General features: G+C 42.9%; 1 protein-coding gene across 1 annotated transcript in view; it reads right to left on the bottom strand.

The window, feature by feature from the left end:
- LOC128660796 (biogenesis of lysosome-related organelles complex 1 subunit 4) overlaps positions 1 to 16,588 on the bottom strand; it is a 75,099-nt gene that overhangs the window by 19,650 nt on the left and 38,861 nt on the right. The window lies entirely within an intron of this gene.

Here is a 16,588-nt window from a genome sequence, read left to right as displayed (position 1 = left end):
ATCAGAGATAAGGGGGTAGTCTGAAGGCTTAGAAACAGGTGATCACAGGTAAAGTGGTAAAGAGGTAAAAGTGTAGTAATATAACAGTGTTGGTTATGCAAAACTGAGGAATAGGTAGTAAAAGGGATTATCTGTCTTTTTAAACAATACAAATTCTGGAGTAGACTGTCCCTTTAGGTATAGAAACTTTCAGTATAGGCAGAAATACCACATATAAAATTAGGTATTCCAAATTCTGATATAAATGTAAAGGAGCTATTTGTAAACAATTTAATACACTTAAGCAGGTAAAATGGATCCTTTGTAACAAATTAAAGGGAAGAAAATTGGAGAGTACATTGTCGCTTTAAAGGATCATTAAAAAGAGTAGCATTGCATAATAAAAACTAAATTTATGCTTACCTGATTAATTTATTTTGGGATGGTGAGAGTACATAGGTATCCATAACATGTGGAGATATAATTCCCGTCACTAGGAGGCGGTCAAGAACCCTCACAAGAGCTTTAAAGGGACATTCTAGTCATTTTTGAAACTACAACCATTTACAACTTGGTATAATAGTGTATATTATCATAATTAGCATCTATTATTTATTTTATTTCATTTTGACTATATTTGACATTGAACTACTGAAACGTTCCACTGTCCTCTGAATATAAGCTTTAACTGTCCAATAAGCAGGAGTCGTACGACTGCTAGGTGCACTGCTCATGCGCACATTGCAAAAGCCGGCATTCAGCGCATTAATATGCCCAGCTTCTGCGCAAGAGTTACTTGTTACCTAGGAGACAGCTAAGCTCCATACTTGCTTTCCAATGCTCTGGTTTGAGGGGAGATAATAGATAGCCGGGTTGTCCTACTCCTGTGACCACATCAGAGAATCAGTAATCAGTATTGAGGCACTGACTACAAGTCCTGTTTAAATCGAGTGAAAAGGTCTGCTTTGCTTCTACGGGTCACTGTTTGTTTTAAGAGGGGTTTGGAAGAGTGTGTGCCGAGGAATCCAGAGAGGGTTTTAACTCCAAGTCCTGTACTGAGATCAGCGGAGACATATACACTTTATAAATCATTTTAGCAAGCCCCATGAACGAACTGCTAGAAAACAGAGTAAACAAAACATGAACTGGATGCCCAAAGCAGAGCATTGTAAAAGCTCTATTATCTGACAGCTGCAGCGTCAGCCTTAACAGAATTTCTGTGTTCATCCAACACTTTTAATTAACGGAGCGCTCTCCCAGATAGATAAGAAAGTTTCTGACTGGACAATCAAATTAAATGCTGGGTGTTTTAGAGTGACGGCAAAAGGGACTATTTCTGCACTACAGGGAGTGCAGAATTATTAGGCAAGTTGTATTTTTGAGGATTCATTTTATTATTGAACAACAACCATGTTCTCAATGAACCCAAAAAACTCATTAATATCAAAGCTGAATAGTTTTGGAAGTAGTTTTTAGTTATAGCTATTTTAGGGGGATATCTGTGTGTGCAGGTGACTATTACTGTGCATAATTATTAGGCAACTTAACAAAAAACAAATATATACCCATTTCAATTATTTATTTTTACCAGTGAAACCAATATAACATCTCAACATTCACAAATATACATTTCTGACATTCAAAAACAAAACAAAAACAAATCAATGACCAATATAGCCACCTTTCTTTGCAAGGACACTCAAAAGCCTGCCATCCATGGATTCTGTCAGTGTTTTGATCTGTTCACCATCAACATTGCGTGCAGCAGCAACCACAGCCTCCCAGACACTGTTCAGAGAGGTGTACTGTTTTCCCTCCTTGTAAATCTCACATTTGATGATGGACCACAGGTTCTCAATGGGGTTCAGATCAGGTGAACAAGGAGGCCATGTCATTAGATTTTCTTCTTTTATACCCTTTCTTGCCAGCCACGCTGTGGAGTACTTGGACGCGTGTGATGGAGCATTGTCCTGCATGAAAATCATGTTTTTCTTGAAGGATGCAGACTTCTTCCTGTACCACTGCTTGAAGAAGGTGTCTTCCAGAAACTGGCAGTAGGACTGGGAGTTGAGCTTGACTCTATCCTCAACCCGAAAAGGCCCCACAAGCTCATCTTTGATGATACCAGCCCAAACCAGTACTCCACCTCCACCTTGCTGGCTTCTGAGTCGGACTGGAGCTCTCTGCCCTTTACCAATCCAGCCACGGGCCCATCCATCTGGCCCATCAAGACTCACTCTCATTTCATCAGTCCATAAAACCTTAGAAAAATCAGTCTTGAGATATTTCTTGGCCCAGTCTTGACGTTTCAGCTTGTGTGTCTTGTTCAGTGGTGGTCGTCTTTCAGCCTTTCCTACCTTGGCCATGTCTCTGAGTATTGCACACCTTGTGCTTTTGGGCACTCCAGTGATGTTGCAGCTCTGAAATATGGCCAAACTGGTGGCAAGTGGCATCTTGGCAGCTGCACGCTTGACTTTTCTCAGTTCATGGGCAGTTATTTTGCGCCTTGGTTTTTCCACACGCTTCTTGCGACCCTGTTGACTATTTTGAATGAAACGCTTGATTGTTCGATGATCACGCTTCAGAAGCTTTGCAATTTTAAGAGTGCTGCATCCCTCTGCAAGATATCTCACTATTTTTCACTTTTCTGAGCCTGTCAAGTCCTTCTTTTGACCCATTTTGCCAAAGGAAAGGAAGTTGCCTAATAATTATGCACACCTGATATAGGGTGTTGATGTCATTAGACCATACCCCTTCTCATTACAGAGATGCACATCACCTAATATGCTTAATTGGTAGTAGGCTTTCGAGCTTATACAGCTTGGAGTAAGACAACATGCATAAAGAGGATGATGTGGTCAAAATACTCATTTGCCTAATAATTCTGCACTCCCTGTAAAATGCAAGTAAAAATGTGGTTTCTAATATGTTTTTTTTAAAAATAATGGTGCCATTCAAAACAATTGGATATGTAGAATATTTAAGTAATAGAACCATGCTGCTTTATTATGTACCTTTAATCCCTCCCACCTCCTCTCAGTTTATGTTTAGCCGAGCAAAGGAGACATAAAGGTAGGAAAGACAAAAAAGCAGGGTAAAGATGTGCAAATGAAAGAACTGTGGCCCATGTACAAAAAGACAGGGTGGACTCTCATCATCCCGAAAGAAAGAAATTTATCAGGTAAGCATAAATTTAGTTTTCTTTTGTAAGATGAGAGTCCAAAGGTGTCCATAACATGTGGGATAGAATACCACCTCGAGGATAGTTCTTCTTTCAGAGAGCCGATGGATAAGAAAATGAAAACCTTTCTGAGAAAGATGTTTCAACATACAGGATTTTTGTTTCAACCGGCGGCTGCAGTTGCCGGAACGTCTACCTACTGGTGCGACTTTGTCGGAACTCATTGAAGTGGAGTCTCCCCTCGAGATTCAAGACAGAATTAAAGCTCTGAGAATTGCTAAATCTTTTATCTGTTATGCAAACATGCAAATTATTCACCTAAATGCAAAGGCCTCTGGCTTTGCAGTCCTAGCCCACCGGGCGCTCTGGTGAAGTCTTGGTCTGCGGATATGACTTCTAAATCCAGACTCCTTTTTCTTCCCTTCAATGGAAAGATATTATTTGGTCCAGGCCTCGACTCCATTATTTATACGGTTACCGGAGGCAAAGGTGCCTTCCTACCACAAGATAAGAAGAACAAGTCTAAGGGAAAACAATTTTCTTTCATTCTGACAAATCCCAACGACAACAATCCTCCTCCAAGCCTGAGCAACCCAAGAGTACTTGGAAGCCGGCTCAGTCCTGGAATAAACCCAAGCAGAATAAGAAGCCTGCAGAAAACAAATCGGCATGAAGGGGCGGCCTCCGATCCGGGATCAGATCGTGTAGGGGGCAGACTGTCTCTTTTTTCCGTGGGTCCTGGAGGTGGTATCTCAGGGATACAAGATAGGCTTCAAATCTCATCTGCCAAGGGGAAGATTCCTTCTCTTGAATCTGTCTACCAGACCAGAAAAGAGGGATACCTTTCTAGGGTGCGTTCAGGATCTATCCTCTTTAGGAGTTGTTGTCCCGGTGCCTATCGAAGAAAAAGGTTTGGGGTTTTATTCAAACCTTTTCGTGGTCCCAAAGGAGGAGGGAACTTTCCGCCCAATTCTGGACCTAAAGTGCTTAAACAAATTTCTCAGTGTCCCTTCCTTCAACATGGAGACGATATGTTTCATCCTTCCTTTAATTCAGGAAGGCCAGTTTATGGCCACTATAGATCTGAACGCTTACCTTCATGTTCCAATCCACAGGGAACACTTTCAGTTTTTGAGGTTTGCATTCCTGGACCAGCACTTCCAGTTCACTGCCCTTCCGTTTGGCCTAGCTACTGCTCCAAGAATGTTTACGAAGGTTCTGGGGGCTCTTCTAGCCGTTGCCAGAATGCAGGGTATTGCAGTAGCTCCATAATTGGACGATATTCTGGTGCAAGCACCATCCTTTCGTCTTGCCGAAGAATTCTCGGAGTCCCTTCTCAGTCTTCTTCAATCACATGGATGGAAGATAAACTTGGAAAAGAGTTCTCTTATCCCAAGTACCAGGGTGGAATTCCTATGTACTATAATAGACTCCATATCCATGAGGATATTTCTAACAGACCAGAGATGTTGCAAGCTAACTTCGGCATGTCTTGCCCTCCGGAGTCCCTCTGTGGCTCAGTTTATGGAGGTGATTTGTCTCATGGTGTCCTGCATGGACATCATTCCATTTGCCAGGTTCCGTCTCAGACCTTTACAACTGTGCATGCTGAGGCAGTGGAACAGCAATCATTCAGATCTGTCTCAACAGATTCTATTAGACAGCCGGTTGAGAGAATCGCTCTCTTGGTGGCTCTGTCCAGATCATCTGTCCCGAGGGACATGCTTCTTAAGACCATCCTGGGAGATTGTGACTACGGACGCAAGCCTATCCAGATGGGGAGCCGTTTGGGATGCCAGGAAGGCACAGGGGTTGTGGACTCAGGAGTCCTCCTCCCTCCAGATCAATATTTTGAAACTACGGGCAATCTTCAAGGCCTTGAAGGCTTGGCCTCTTCTGGGTTCGTCCCAGTTGATCAGATTCCAATCAGACAATATAACCTCGGGGGCTTACATCAACAGTCAGGGGGGGGACGAGAAGTTCCTTGGCAATGAAGGAAGTATCTCAGATTCTGGAGTGGGTGGAGGCCCACAGCTGTTCGCTGTCAGCGATCCACATTCTGGGTATGGACAACTGGGAGGCGGATTTTCTCAGCAGGCAATCCTTCCATCCAGGGGAATGGTCTCTCAATCCCGAGGTGTTTGTAAAGATATGCAGCAAGGGGGAGACGCCAGAGATAGATCTCATGGCATCCCGTCTCAATACCAAGCCACCCAGGTACGTGTCGAGGTCGAGGGATCCCCAAGCGGATCTAAAAGATGCACTAGCAGTGCCCTGGAGGTTCAAACTCATATCTTTTTCCTCTATTACTGCTTCTTCCGCGAGTGGTGGCCGCATCAAGCAGGAGCGGGTATAAGTAATCTTGATTGCTCAATTGTGGCCGTAAAGGATGTGGTTTGCGGATCTAGTGGGGATGTCCTCATCTCCTGCATGGAAGTTACCTTGTCGCAGAGACCTGCTGACAAAAGGTCCATTTGTTCATCAATATCTAGATTCTCTGGGGCTGACTGCATGGAGATTGAACGCTTAGTTCTAGCCAAGAGAGGTTTCTCTCAGAGTGTCATTAATTCTCTTATTCAAGCTTGTAAACCAGTTACTCAGCGTATCTACCACAAGGTGTGGAGGACCTACTTATTCTGGTGTGAAGAGCGTGGTTTTTCCTGGCACAGAGTTAAGGTTGCCAGGATCTTATCTTTTATCCAGGATGGGCTGGAGAAGGGCCTTTCTGCTAGTTCCCTGAGGGGACAGATTTCGGCCCTGTCAGTTTTATTGCACAAGAGACTTGCTGAGCTTCCAGACGTGCAGTCCTTTGTTAATGCTCTGATTAGGATCAGACCTGTGTTTAGATCTGCGGCTCCTCCTTGGAGCCTAAATCTTGTTCTTTGGGTTTTGCAACAAGTTGAGCCTCTGCATTCCGTTGACATTAAATTGTTATCTTGGAAAGTTCTCTTTTTATTGGCTATTGCCTCTGCACGCAGAGTTTCTGAGATCTCTGTTTTTCAATGAAAGACCCCTTATCTGATTTTTCATGCAGATAAGGCAGTTTTACGTACTAAATTGGGTTTTCTTCCTAAGGTTGTTTCAGATCGCAACATCAATCAGGAGATTGTGATTCCTTCCTTGTGTCCTAATCCTTCTTCATCAAAGGAACGTTTACTTCACAATTTGGATTTGGTTTGCGCCTTGAAGTTCTATCTTCAGGCTACTAAGGAGTTTAGACAATCTTTCTCTTTGTTTGTTGTCTATTCGGGGAAGCGTAAGGGGCAGAAGGCTACTTCGACTTCCCTATCTATTTGGTTAAGGAGCGTCATTCGTTTAGCTTACGAGACAGCGGGACATCGTCCTCCTGAGAGGATAACAGCTCATTCCACTAGAGCAGTGGCATCCTCTTGGGCCTTTAAGAACGAGGCCTCTATGGATCAGATATGTAAGGAGGCTATCGGCTGAAGCAGCTTTTGGGAGAAAAGTTTTGCAGGCTGTGGTGCCCTCAGAATAGGGTACGCCTCTTCCTTTTTGTTCCCTACCGTTATTCATTCAGTGTCCTCTGGAGCTTGGGTATAGTTTTCCCAACATTAAGGAATGAAGCCGTGGACTCTCCCTATCTTAGGAAGGAAAACATTATTTATGCTTACCAGATAAATTCTTTTCCTTCTGGATAGGGAGAGTCCACTGCCCCCGCCCGTTTTTCTTGTCTATTATTCATTTTGTTCTTCTGGCACCATTTATACCCTAATGTTTCTCCTACTTTTCCTTGTTCCCTCGGCAGAATGACTGGGGTAATGAGGAAGTGGGAGGGATATTTAAACCTTTGGCTGGGGTGTCTTTGCCTCCTCCTGGTGGCCTTGTGTTGTATTTCCCAACAGTAAAGAATGAAGCCGTGGACTCTCCCTATTCGGAAGGAAAGGAATTTATCTGGTAAGCATAAATTATGTTTGTACATGTTTTCCTCTACTTAACAGCAAAGGGCTTATATATACACATTTACGCTCAACTTGTAGTACAAGCAGTAAGCACGATGAGCACAAACCCTTGCGATATATTTCTTATCACTTGAGCGCAAACAATTGTGCCCCACTTGTAATCTAGCCCAGATGGGCAGTTATCCTTTTGGCCGACGGTCTTCCTGTAAAGAAGTAAGCTTTACAAATGGACTGACTAAGCCCGAATGCTAAGGCAATTAGAGAAGCCTACTGACCTTTTCTGTAAGTTGAAAAGTGAACTAACAGACTAGAAGTTAGTCTAAAATCCTTTATTGCTGGAAGGAAAATTTTTAGGCTCTAACCACATCCAAATTGTGAAACTGGTATGCTTTAAATTTAGAAGGTGTTTGGACACAAAGATGTAACAATAATTTTCTGAGCAATATAGCAACACAGAAAGAACCAAATTTAGAATCTAAGGAGAGAAATAGTTCAGACAACTGGACAAACTCTAGGACATCCAAATTCTAGAAGACCACCAAAAGAAAAAAACCTTCCAAATATTATGGCCTTCTGAGTGACAGAAATTCTTGCCTGTAACAGAGTGGAAATAACAAAATGAGAAATCTCGCTATTCTTAGGAATTAAGGCTTCAACCTTCACCCATCAAATCCGAGATGTAGGGACTAGATGAAATAATGAATCTTGGTTCAAAAGATCTTTATTTAGGAGGTAGAATCCACGGATGAGCAGATGACAGTTGTATTAGATCTGCAAACGATGTACTGTGGGGCCCAAGCCAGTGCTATTAAGGCCACTGAGACTGACTCCTATTAGATTCTTCTAATGATCCTAAGAAGCAAAAGTTCCAGAGACAGATTCGATTGCAAAAATAGTGCAATGAAGAAATTAAACTCTGCAGATGTATTAGAAATAACTTTATTAAAGGAGTGTTAATAAATATGGAGAACATAAAAGTATTGAGGTGTGGGCCCGTTCGAGAGTAAGTGCATACTAGGGCCATGAAGTAGTTAATTGACTAGCGAAATCTGTGTGGGTGGAATGGGGACAATTAGGATACCTAGATCATGTTTTTAAGGAAGCACCATATCATTGTTATTTAAAGGGCTTAGAGTACAGCGTAAAGCCGAAACGCATCAGCCATTGTTCAGTCTAGCAAAGGCGGAAACTTTGTTCCGTCTTTCCTCATTTGTATACAGTTGATTTCTAAGTTTTTAAACTGTTTCATCAATAAAAGTGTTTTTAAGCAGATCCGGTGCTCCTTGTTCTTTGTTTGCCTGGATTTACACAGATTCGATTATATATCAGGAGAGCTTTAGATTACCTGATCTTGCGGAAACTGCTTAAAGTCTGTGAATCAACTTGGACGCCATTTGTTCTATTTCTTAGAGACCCAACTTTTGGGCAAAGTAATAGAAAATGTCCTGATGAAGAGACCATTATCCAGAATGGACCGACGGACGACTGAGGTAGTGTACTAACTAATAGTGCACTTCTGGAGGAGAACGGCTGACAAAGTGCAACCATTTTTCTCTGTCCATGACAGGTTGTAAAATACACCATTACTCTCTACCCATGGCAGAATGTGAGATACTGCTTGCATGTGATGATGAAAGATAGGAAACCTGAAAGTCAATGGATTCTGCCTGTTAAAGGTATCAGGCTTCAGCGAGAGCTGAACTTGTGACTCTTGGTTTACAAAACGATTGGTCTAACCCCTGAGCTATGGAGCCACCATGAGACCACATTGTAAAACGAAGCAATGGAAAGTGTTTCATTTAAGCAACTGAACCTATGAGAAACCGACTGGTGACTAAGATATCCTACTTTCCTGGAATCATTCCTGGAAAGAAAACTTCCGAAAAAGGGTGAAGGAATTTTCATTTATCCAAGATCGGATAGAACTGACTTTTGTATGGCAAGAAGAATGGGAGTACTTCATTAAAGGGGCAGTCAAGTCCAAAAAAACTTTCATGATTTAAATAGGGAATGTGATTTTAAACAAACAACTTTCCAATTTACTTTTATCACAAATTTTGCTTTGTTCTCTTGGTATTCTTAGTTGAAAGCTAAACCTAGGAGGTTCATATGCTAAATTTCTTAGACCTTGAGGACTGCCTCTAATCTGAATGCATTTTGACCCCTAGAGGGCATTAGATAACATTGAGCTCATGCACATGAAGTTACCCTGGAGATAGCACTGATTGGCTAAAATGCAAGTCTGTCAAAAGAACTGAAATAAAGGGGCAGTTTGCAGAGGCTTAGATACAAGGTAATCACAGAGGTAAAAGTATGTTTCTATAACATTGTTAGTTATGCAAAACTGGGGAATGAGTAATAAAGGGATTATCTTTCTTTTTAAACAACAAAACTTCTGGTGTTGACTGTCCCACTAAGTACGATAGGCCATCGGTGAGATATTGAGCAATTGAAGCCAGATGATAGAAAAAGGGCCAAAAGTGAAGAGCTTGAAGGATCGCCCAGAGGTATCTGGCAACCTTGCCTCCAAGGAAACCAACTCCTAGCATCCTTACCCCCAGATGGCGTTGTCAGGGTGCCAGGAATCAGACTGAGACGAGAAGTGCAAAAATAATCACACCTTTATTAATAACAAAAAAATAAATAAAAGTCCACAAGTCAAACAACAAGCCAGGAGTCAAAGCCAGAGCTGGTAGTCAGACGAGCCGAGTCAGGAGCCAAAGCGAATAGACGAGCCGGAATCAGGAACAAGGAGAACAGCAGAGTCAGGAACAAGCCAGGGATCAAGAACCAGGAGGAACGTCAGACAGCCAGGTAATACACAGGAACTGGAACTCACAAACAGCTCTGAGACAACGCAAGGGCAAAGCATACTGAACAGTGGCCCTTTAAATAATAAGTAATGACATTACAATTCTGAGACTGCAACCTGTCTCACACGGATGATGTACACCAGTCTGGCCATAAGAGGGCGTGCAGGAAATGAGCAACATCACACACTCAGCACCAGACTCAGCAAGAGAGATGAGTAAAATGGCTGCCAGCAGCACATGGCAAACAAAACAGGGTAAAACCCCTGACAGTACCCTCCCCTCAATGACCCCTCCCCCGCGGAGGACAAAAGGCTTATTGGGGAAACAAGCATGTAAGGCACAGAGGAGGGCGGGAGCATGAACATCAGAGGAGGCCCTCTCGCGCCAGAAAACCGACAGCAAAACAATCGAAACAGATCTCTGTGGTTTTAGCGTGAAAGAATATCAGGAACAACAAACCACTCTCTCGCATTACCAACTGAGACAGCAGACTGAATAGGCACTTGTACTCTCAGCAGGAGAGAAATGTCGGGACAGCCAATGTTCTCTCATGCTGAACAACAGTATCAGGAGACCAGTTGTCTAGATCTCAAATACAACAAGGGCATAAAGCATACATTTCAATTAAATATTACATAGATAAGGGCCCTTGAGGTATGGAAGGTACATCATTAAAAATGAAATTTATGCTTACCCGATACATTTGTTTCTTTCTTGACACGGTGAGTCCACAGATCGTCATAATTACTATTGGGAATATCACTCCTGACCAGCAGAAGAAAGCAAAGAGCACCACAGCAAAGATGTTAAATACCACTCCCTTACCCACAACCCCCAGTCATTCGACCAAAGGGAAAAGTGAAAGGAAGTAATATAAGGCGCAGAGGTGCCTGAGGTTTAACAAAAAAACTGTCTGAAAATACAGGGCGGGCCGTGGACTCACCATGTCAAGAAAGAAACAAATTTATCAGGTAAGCATAAATTTAATTTTCTTTCTAATGACACAATGAGTCAATGGATCATCATAATTACTAATAAGGGAGGGACAAGACAGTTAGCCTAAACAGAAGGCACCACTGCTTGAAGAACCTTTCTCCCAAAAACAGCCTCCACTGAAGCAAATGTATAACATTTGTAAAATTTAGAAAAAGTGTATAAAGATTTCCAAGTGGCATCCTTGCAAATCTGATCTACAGAAGCTCCATTTTTGAAAGCCCAAGTAGAAGAAACAGCCCTTGTGGAATGAGCCGTGATTGTCTCAGGAGGCTGCTGACCAGCAGTCTCATATGCCAAACGAATAACACTCCTCAATCAACAAGAAAAAGAAGTAGCCGTAGCTTTCTGACCCTTACGCTTCCCAGAAAAGACAAATAAAAAAGAAGACTGGCGAAAATCCTTAGTCGCCTGCAAATAATATTTCAAACCACGAACTACATCCAGGTTGTGCAACAAATGTTCCTTATGAGAAGAAGAATTAGGACACAAAGAAGGAACAACAATTTCTTGGTTAATATTCTTAACAGAGCAACCTTGGGAAGAAAACCTAGTGCAGTACGTAGTACTACCTTGTCAGAATGAAAAATAAGGAAAGGAGACTTACACTGCAATGCAGAAAGCTCCAAAACTCTTTGAGCCGAAGAGATAGCAACCAAAAACACAACCTACTAAGTTAACAACTTAATATCCAAAAGAATGCATAGGCTCAAACGGAGCCTGTTGGAGAACTCTAAGAACTAAATTAAGACTCCAAGGAGGAGAAACAAACTTAAACCTAGGCCGGATTCTAACCAAGGCCTGACAACAAGACTGAACGTTTGGCACATCCGCCAGATGATTGTGCAACAAAATAGATAAAACAGAAATGTGACCCTTTAGGGTACTTGCAGATAAACCCTTCTCCAGACCCTCCTGGAGAAAGGACAAAATCCTCGGAATCCTGACCCTACTCCAAGAGTAGCCTCTGGATTCACACCAATACAGATATTTGCGCCATATCTTATAATAGATCTTTCTAGTTACAGGCTTACGTGCCCGATTCATAGTTTCAATAACCGACTCAGAAAACCCACGCTTAAATAAAATCAAGCATTCAATCTCCAAGCAGTCAGCTTCAGAGAAATGAGATTTGGATGAAGGAAGGGCCCCTTAACGGAAGACTCCAAGGTGGAAAAGATGACATCTCCGCCCGATCTGCATACTAGATCCTGAGAGGCCACGTCGGTGCAATGAGAATCACTGACGCCCTCTCTTGTCTGATCAGAGCAATAACCTGAGCAAGAAGAGCAAATGGAGGAAAAACGTATTCAGATTGAATTTCCAAGGAACTGCTAGAGCATCTATCAGAACAGCCTGAGGATCCCTTGATCTCGACCCGTACCTCGGGAGCTTGGCATTCTGACGAGACGCCATGAGATCCAACTTCGTTAGTCCCCATTTGAGAATCAAACTGGAAAACACCTCTGGATGAAGTTACCACTCCCCCGGATGAAAAGTCTGTCTGCTCAGAAAATCCGCCTCCCAATTGTCCATCCCTGGGATGTGGATCACAGACAGATAGCAGTTGTGAGCCTCCGCCCACTGAATAATTTTGACCACCTCTGTCATGGCTAAGGAACTCAGAGTTCCTCCCTGATGATTGATGTAAGCCACTGACGTTATATTGTCCGACTGGGTTGAAGCTAGCTGAGGCCAGGCCAGAAGAGCATTGAAGAGTAACCTCAGCTCTAGAACATTTATGGAAAGTGACACCTCCCAAGACCAAAGACCCTGAGCCTTCAATGGGCCCCAGACAGCTCCCCATCCCAGCAGACTGGCATCCGTGGTCACGATCACCCAGGTAGGCCTGCGAAAACAGGTTCCCTGAGAGAGAAGAAGATCTTGAGACAACCACCACGGAAGAGAATCTCTTGCAGCCTGATCTAGAACAATCTTTGGAGACTTCTGTCTTCATTTCTAGGGAATCTATAATGGTGCCCAAGAACACCACCCTTGTAGCCGGAATCAAGGAACTTTTTCCTAAATTCACCTTCCAACCGTGGGAGCGCATCAATACAACAACAACTACATGTGGGAGCTTGCTTTTTGAAAAGACAGCGCCTGAACTAGAATGTCGTCCAGATAAGGTGCTACCGCAACCCCCTGCAGTCTGAGCACTACCAGTAACGCACCCAGGACCTTTGAGAACATCCTGGGAGCTGTTGCAATACCAAAAGGAAGAGCCACAAACTAAAAATGCTTGTCTAGGAAAGCAAATCTCAGAAATTTGTGATGTACCTTGTGAATAGGAATATGCAGATATGCATCCTTCAGATCTACTGTAGTCATGAATTGACCCTCTTGAACCATTGGAAGAATTGACCGAATACTTTCCATCTTGTAAGACGGAACTCAGAGAAATTTGCTTACGCTCTTGAGATCTAGAATAGGTCTGTAGGTTCCCTCTTTTTTGGGAACGATGAACAGATTGGAATAGAAACCCAGACCCTGCTCCAGAACAGGAACTATCACTCCCATGTCGGAAAGATCCTGCACACAGCGCAAGAATGCCTCTCTCTTTATCTGGTCTACAGACAACCTGGAGAGAAGAAACCTTCCCCTGGGAGGAAAAGTCCTGAACTCTAGCTTGTATCCCTGGGACACAATGTCTACCACCCAGGGATCTGGAACATTCCGAGCCCAAGCTTGAGCGAACAAAGAAAGTCTGCCCCCACAAGATCCTCCCTGGGATCGGGGGCAGACCCTTCATGCCGACTTTGAATCAACAACAAGCTTCTTAGATTGTTTCCCCTTGCTCCAGGAATGATTAGACCTCCAAGAGGGCTTGGACTGATCCTGTTTGGAAGAGGAGGAGGAAGGTTTACCAGAGAAGTTACGAAAGGAACGAAAATTACTCTGACGACTCTTCTGTTTATTTCTCTTATCCTGAGGGAGAGAATGTCCCTTCCCTCCCGTAATATCCAAAATAATCTCAGCCAAACCTGGCCCAAACAAGGAATGGATAAAAGCTTAGATTTGGATGATACATCGCAGACCAGAACTTTAACCGTAAGGCCCTGCGCGCCAGAACAGCAAAGCCAGAAATCTTTGCTCCCAACTTGATAATTGTAAAGAGACATCTCCAATAAAAGAATTGGCCAATTTTAAAGCCTTAATTCTATCCTGAATCTCCTCAAGAGGCGAATCCTGCTGAATAGAATCAGACAACGCATCAAACCAATATGCAGCCGCACTGGTAGCCGTAGCAATACACACAGCAGGCTGCCATTGGAACCCCTGGTGAACATACATCCTTTTAAGCAAAGCCTCCAACTTCTTATCCATGGGATCCTTAAAAGAACAACTATCCTCAATAGGAATAGTGGTTCTCTTAGCCAAGGTAGAAATAGCTCCCTCCAACTTGGGAACCGTCTGCCAGGATTCCTTAACAGAATCCGCAATAGGGAACATCTTAAAAATTGGAGAAGGAGAAAAAGGAACTCAAGGCTTCTCCCATTCCCGTGTAATAATCTCTGAAACACGATCTGGAACTGGAAAAACTTCTGCCACAGAAGGAACATCAAAAAACGTATTAAGTTTACTAGCCTTTTTAGGAGTAACGATGACCGCCGAATCAGAGTCATCCAAAGTAGCCAAAACCTCCCTGAGTAAACGGAGGTGCTCCAGCTTAAGTCTGAACGAAACAACCTCAAAATCAGCAGAAAGAATTACACTATCAGAGTCTGAAATTTCACCCTCAGACGCTACAGAAGTATCTTCCTCCTTAGACCTATGGAAAGAAACATTTGACCTAACTGCAACAGAGTCAGAAACCTTATACTTCCTTTTGCGCTTCTCCTGCAACACAGGAAAAGCAGACAAAGCCTCAGATACAGTAGAGGATATGTGAGTAGCCATATCCTGCAAAGAAAAAACAAGATGAGACAAAACGCAGGGCACTGCATGTGAAGAGGATAGAGATTGGGATGATTGGGGAGAAAAATGAGGAACAGCTTGAACAGTAGACTCCTGAACAACATTCTCCTTAGAAAATGAAGGCTCTGAATCAAAAAGCGTATCCCTGTACTTTAAAGTTCTCTCTATACATGAGGAACAGAAAGGGATAGGTGGCTCTACATTAGCATCTAGACATAAATTGCAAGTAACAGCTTGCAAGTCCTCTTGGTCCATCTTACTCACAGATTAACAAAAATTAATTTTGCAGAAAAAAAAGTCCCAAAAATAAAACGTTACTGTCCCTTTAAATAACGTTAAAAATAAAAAGCCCAATAAAAAAACGTCACCCTGAGCCCTTATTAAACCTCTACACCTCAACAAGCCTTGCTGAGGTGCTTAAACTAGCCACCTACCAACCAAAGAATTTCACACGGACCGGACTTCACTCTCACAATGACTGCTCCACACGAAGTACCAGTACAGCAGCGGAACAACCTCTCACTTCCGCAGTTAAACAAACACTGAAAGAAACAGCGCGCAACACTCAAAATCAAATCACAAAAACGCAGTCGGGAGAAAAACAGAAGTGAGATTGTGCAACAAACGTTCTCACTACAATGCAGTGTAAATAACAAACAGCCGTTCTAATAAGCACATATCTAAGAGCCACTAGAAATGAACACTTAGTACCCATAAACAGAGCCATCCAATTCCTCTACAGTGCCCCACAATGCTGCCACAAAATAAAAACCTGCACACGAGCAGGAAAAAATTACCCCAATAAGTGCCAGACCTTCTGTCCCCAGAAAATAAAAACAGCACTTACCTCCTTAACCATCTGCCCAGCAGCAGGGCAGCTCACAAAGTTTGAAAAGCAACACTCCTTACATGGATCTGTGGGAAACAAAAAAGACTGAGTAAACCTACTCAGACTTTAGAAAGAAGGGCAGCACAAACTACATGGGAGGCGCAGAGGGGATTATACCCCCCCCCCCAAGTTCCCAAATGCTTAAAAGCCACCATTGCTCTACTGAAGAGACTGACATGGACTACAACTACACCCCAAAAAAACCAAAGCAAACCTGCTCTGCTAAAAATAACAAACTCTTGAGTGAAGAGTCAGACACCTAACTTTACCCCTCCTTGAAACTGATACAAGCAAAGAGAATGACTGGGGGTTGTGGGTAAGGGAGTGGTATTTAACGGTGCTCTTTGCTTCCTCCTACTGGTCAGGAGTGATATTCCCAATAGTAATTATGATGATCCGTGGACTCACTGTGTCATTAGAAAAAAAAAGTAATCCCTTTACCGATGTGACAGCATTATGTGAAGCACATTAAACCCCAAAAATGTCTGTGTAAACTGCCTTAAATTCTCTGGCTATGCTAAATACTTGTGATGTATAAGGAATAGCCTTTGGGCTATGTGGGTGGAGAGTTAGTACACACCAACCAGGAAAACACTCCTCCACTGAGCTTACCATAACCTTCAGCTATATTCAGTAGAGAGCCCATCCATTGCTAGTCTTACACTATAAAAGAGGTAATCTAATACCCCTGCTTCACTAAACACACTGGTATCGTCTGAAGAATCTTCCCTTAGTGAAGCTGAAAGGGGTACTGAGTCTCACATTGGTCTGAGCTCTCAATAATTTATAACAACAAATTCATAGAAGAGCACATCCTCCTGGGAAGCCAAGAACAAACAGAGGTGAGAGGAATTAAAGCTCTTGTGAGGGTTTTTTACCTCCTCTTACTGGCAGG

Source organism: Bombina bombina, chromosome 5, assembly GCF_027579735.1.
Source record: "Bombina bombina isolate aBomBom1 chromosome 5, aBomBom1.pri, whole genome shotgun sequence".
NCBI classification, from domain to species: Eukaryota; Metazoa; Chordata; class Amphibia; order Anura; family Bombinatoridae; genus Bombina; species Bombina bombina.
This window is presented reverse-complemented; position numbering and strand designations above follow the sequence as displayed.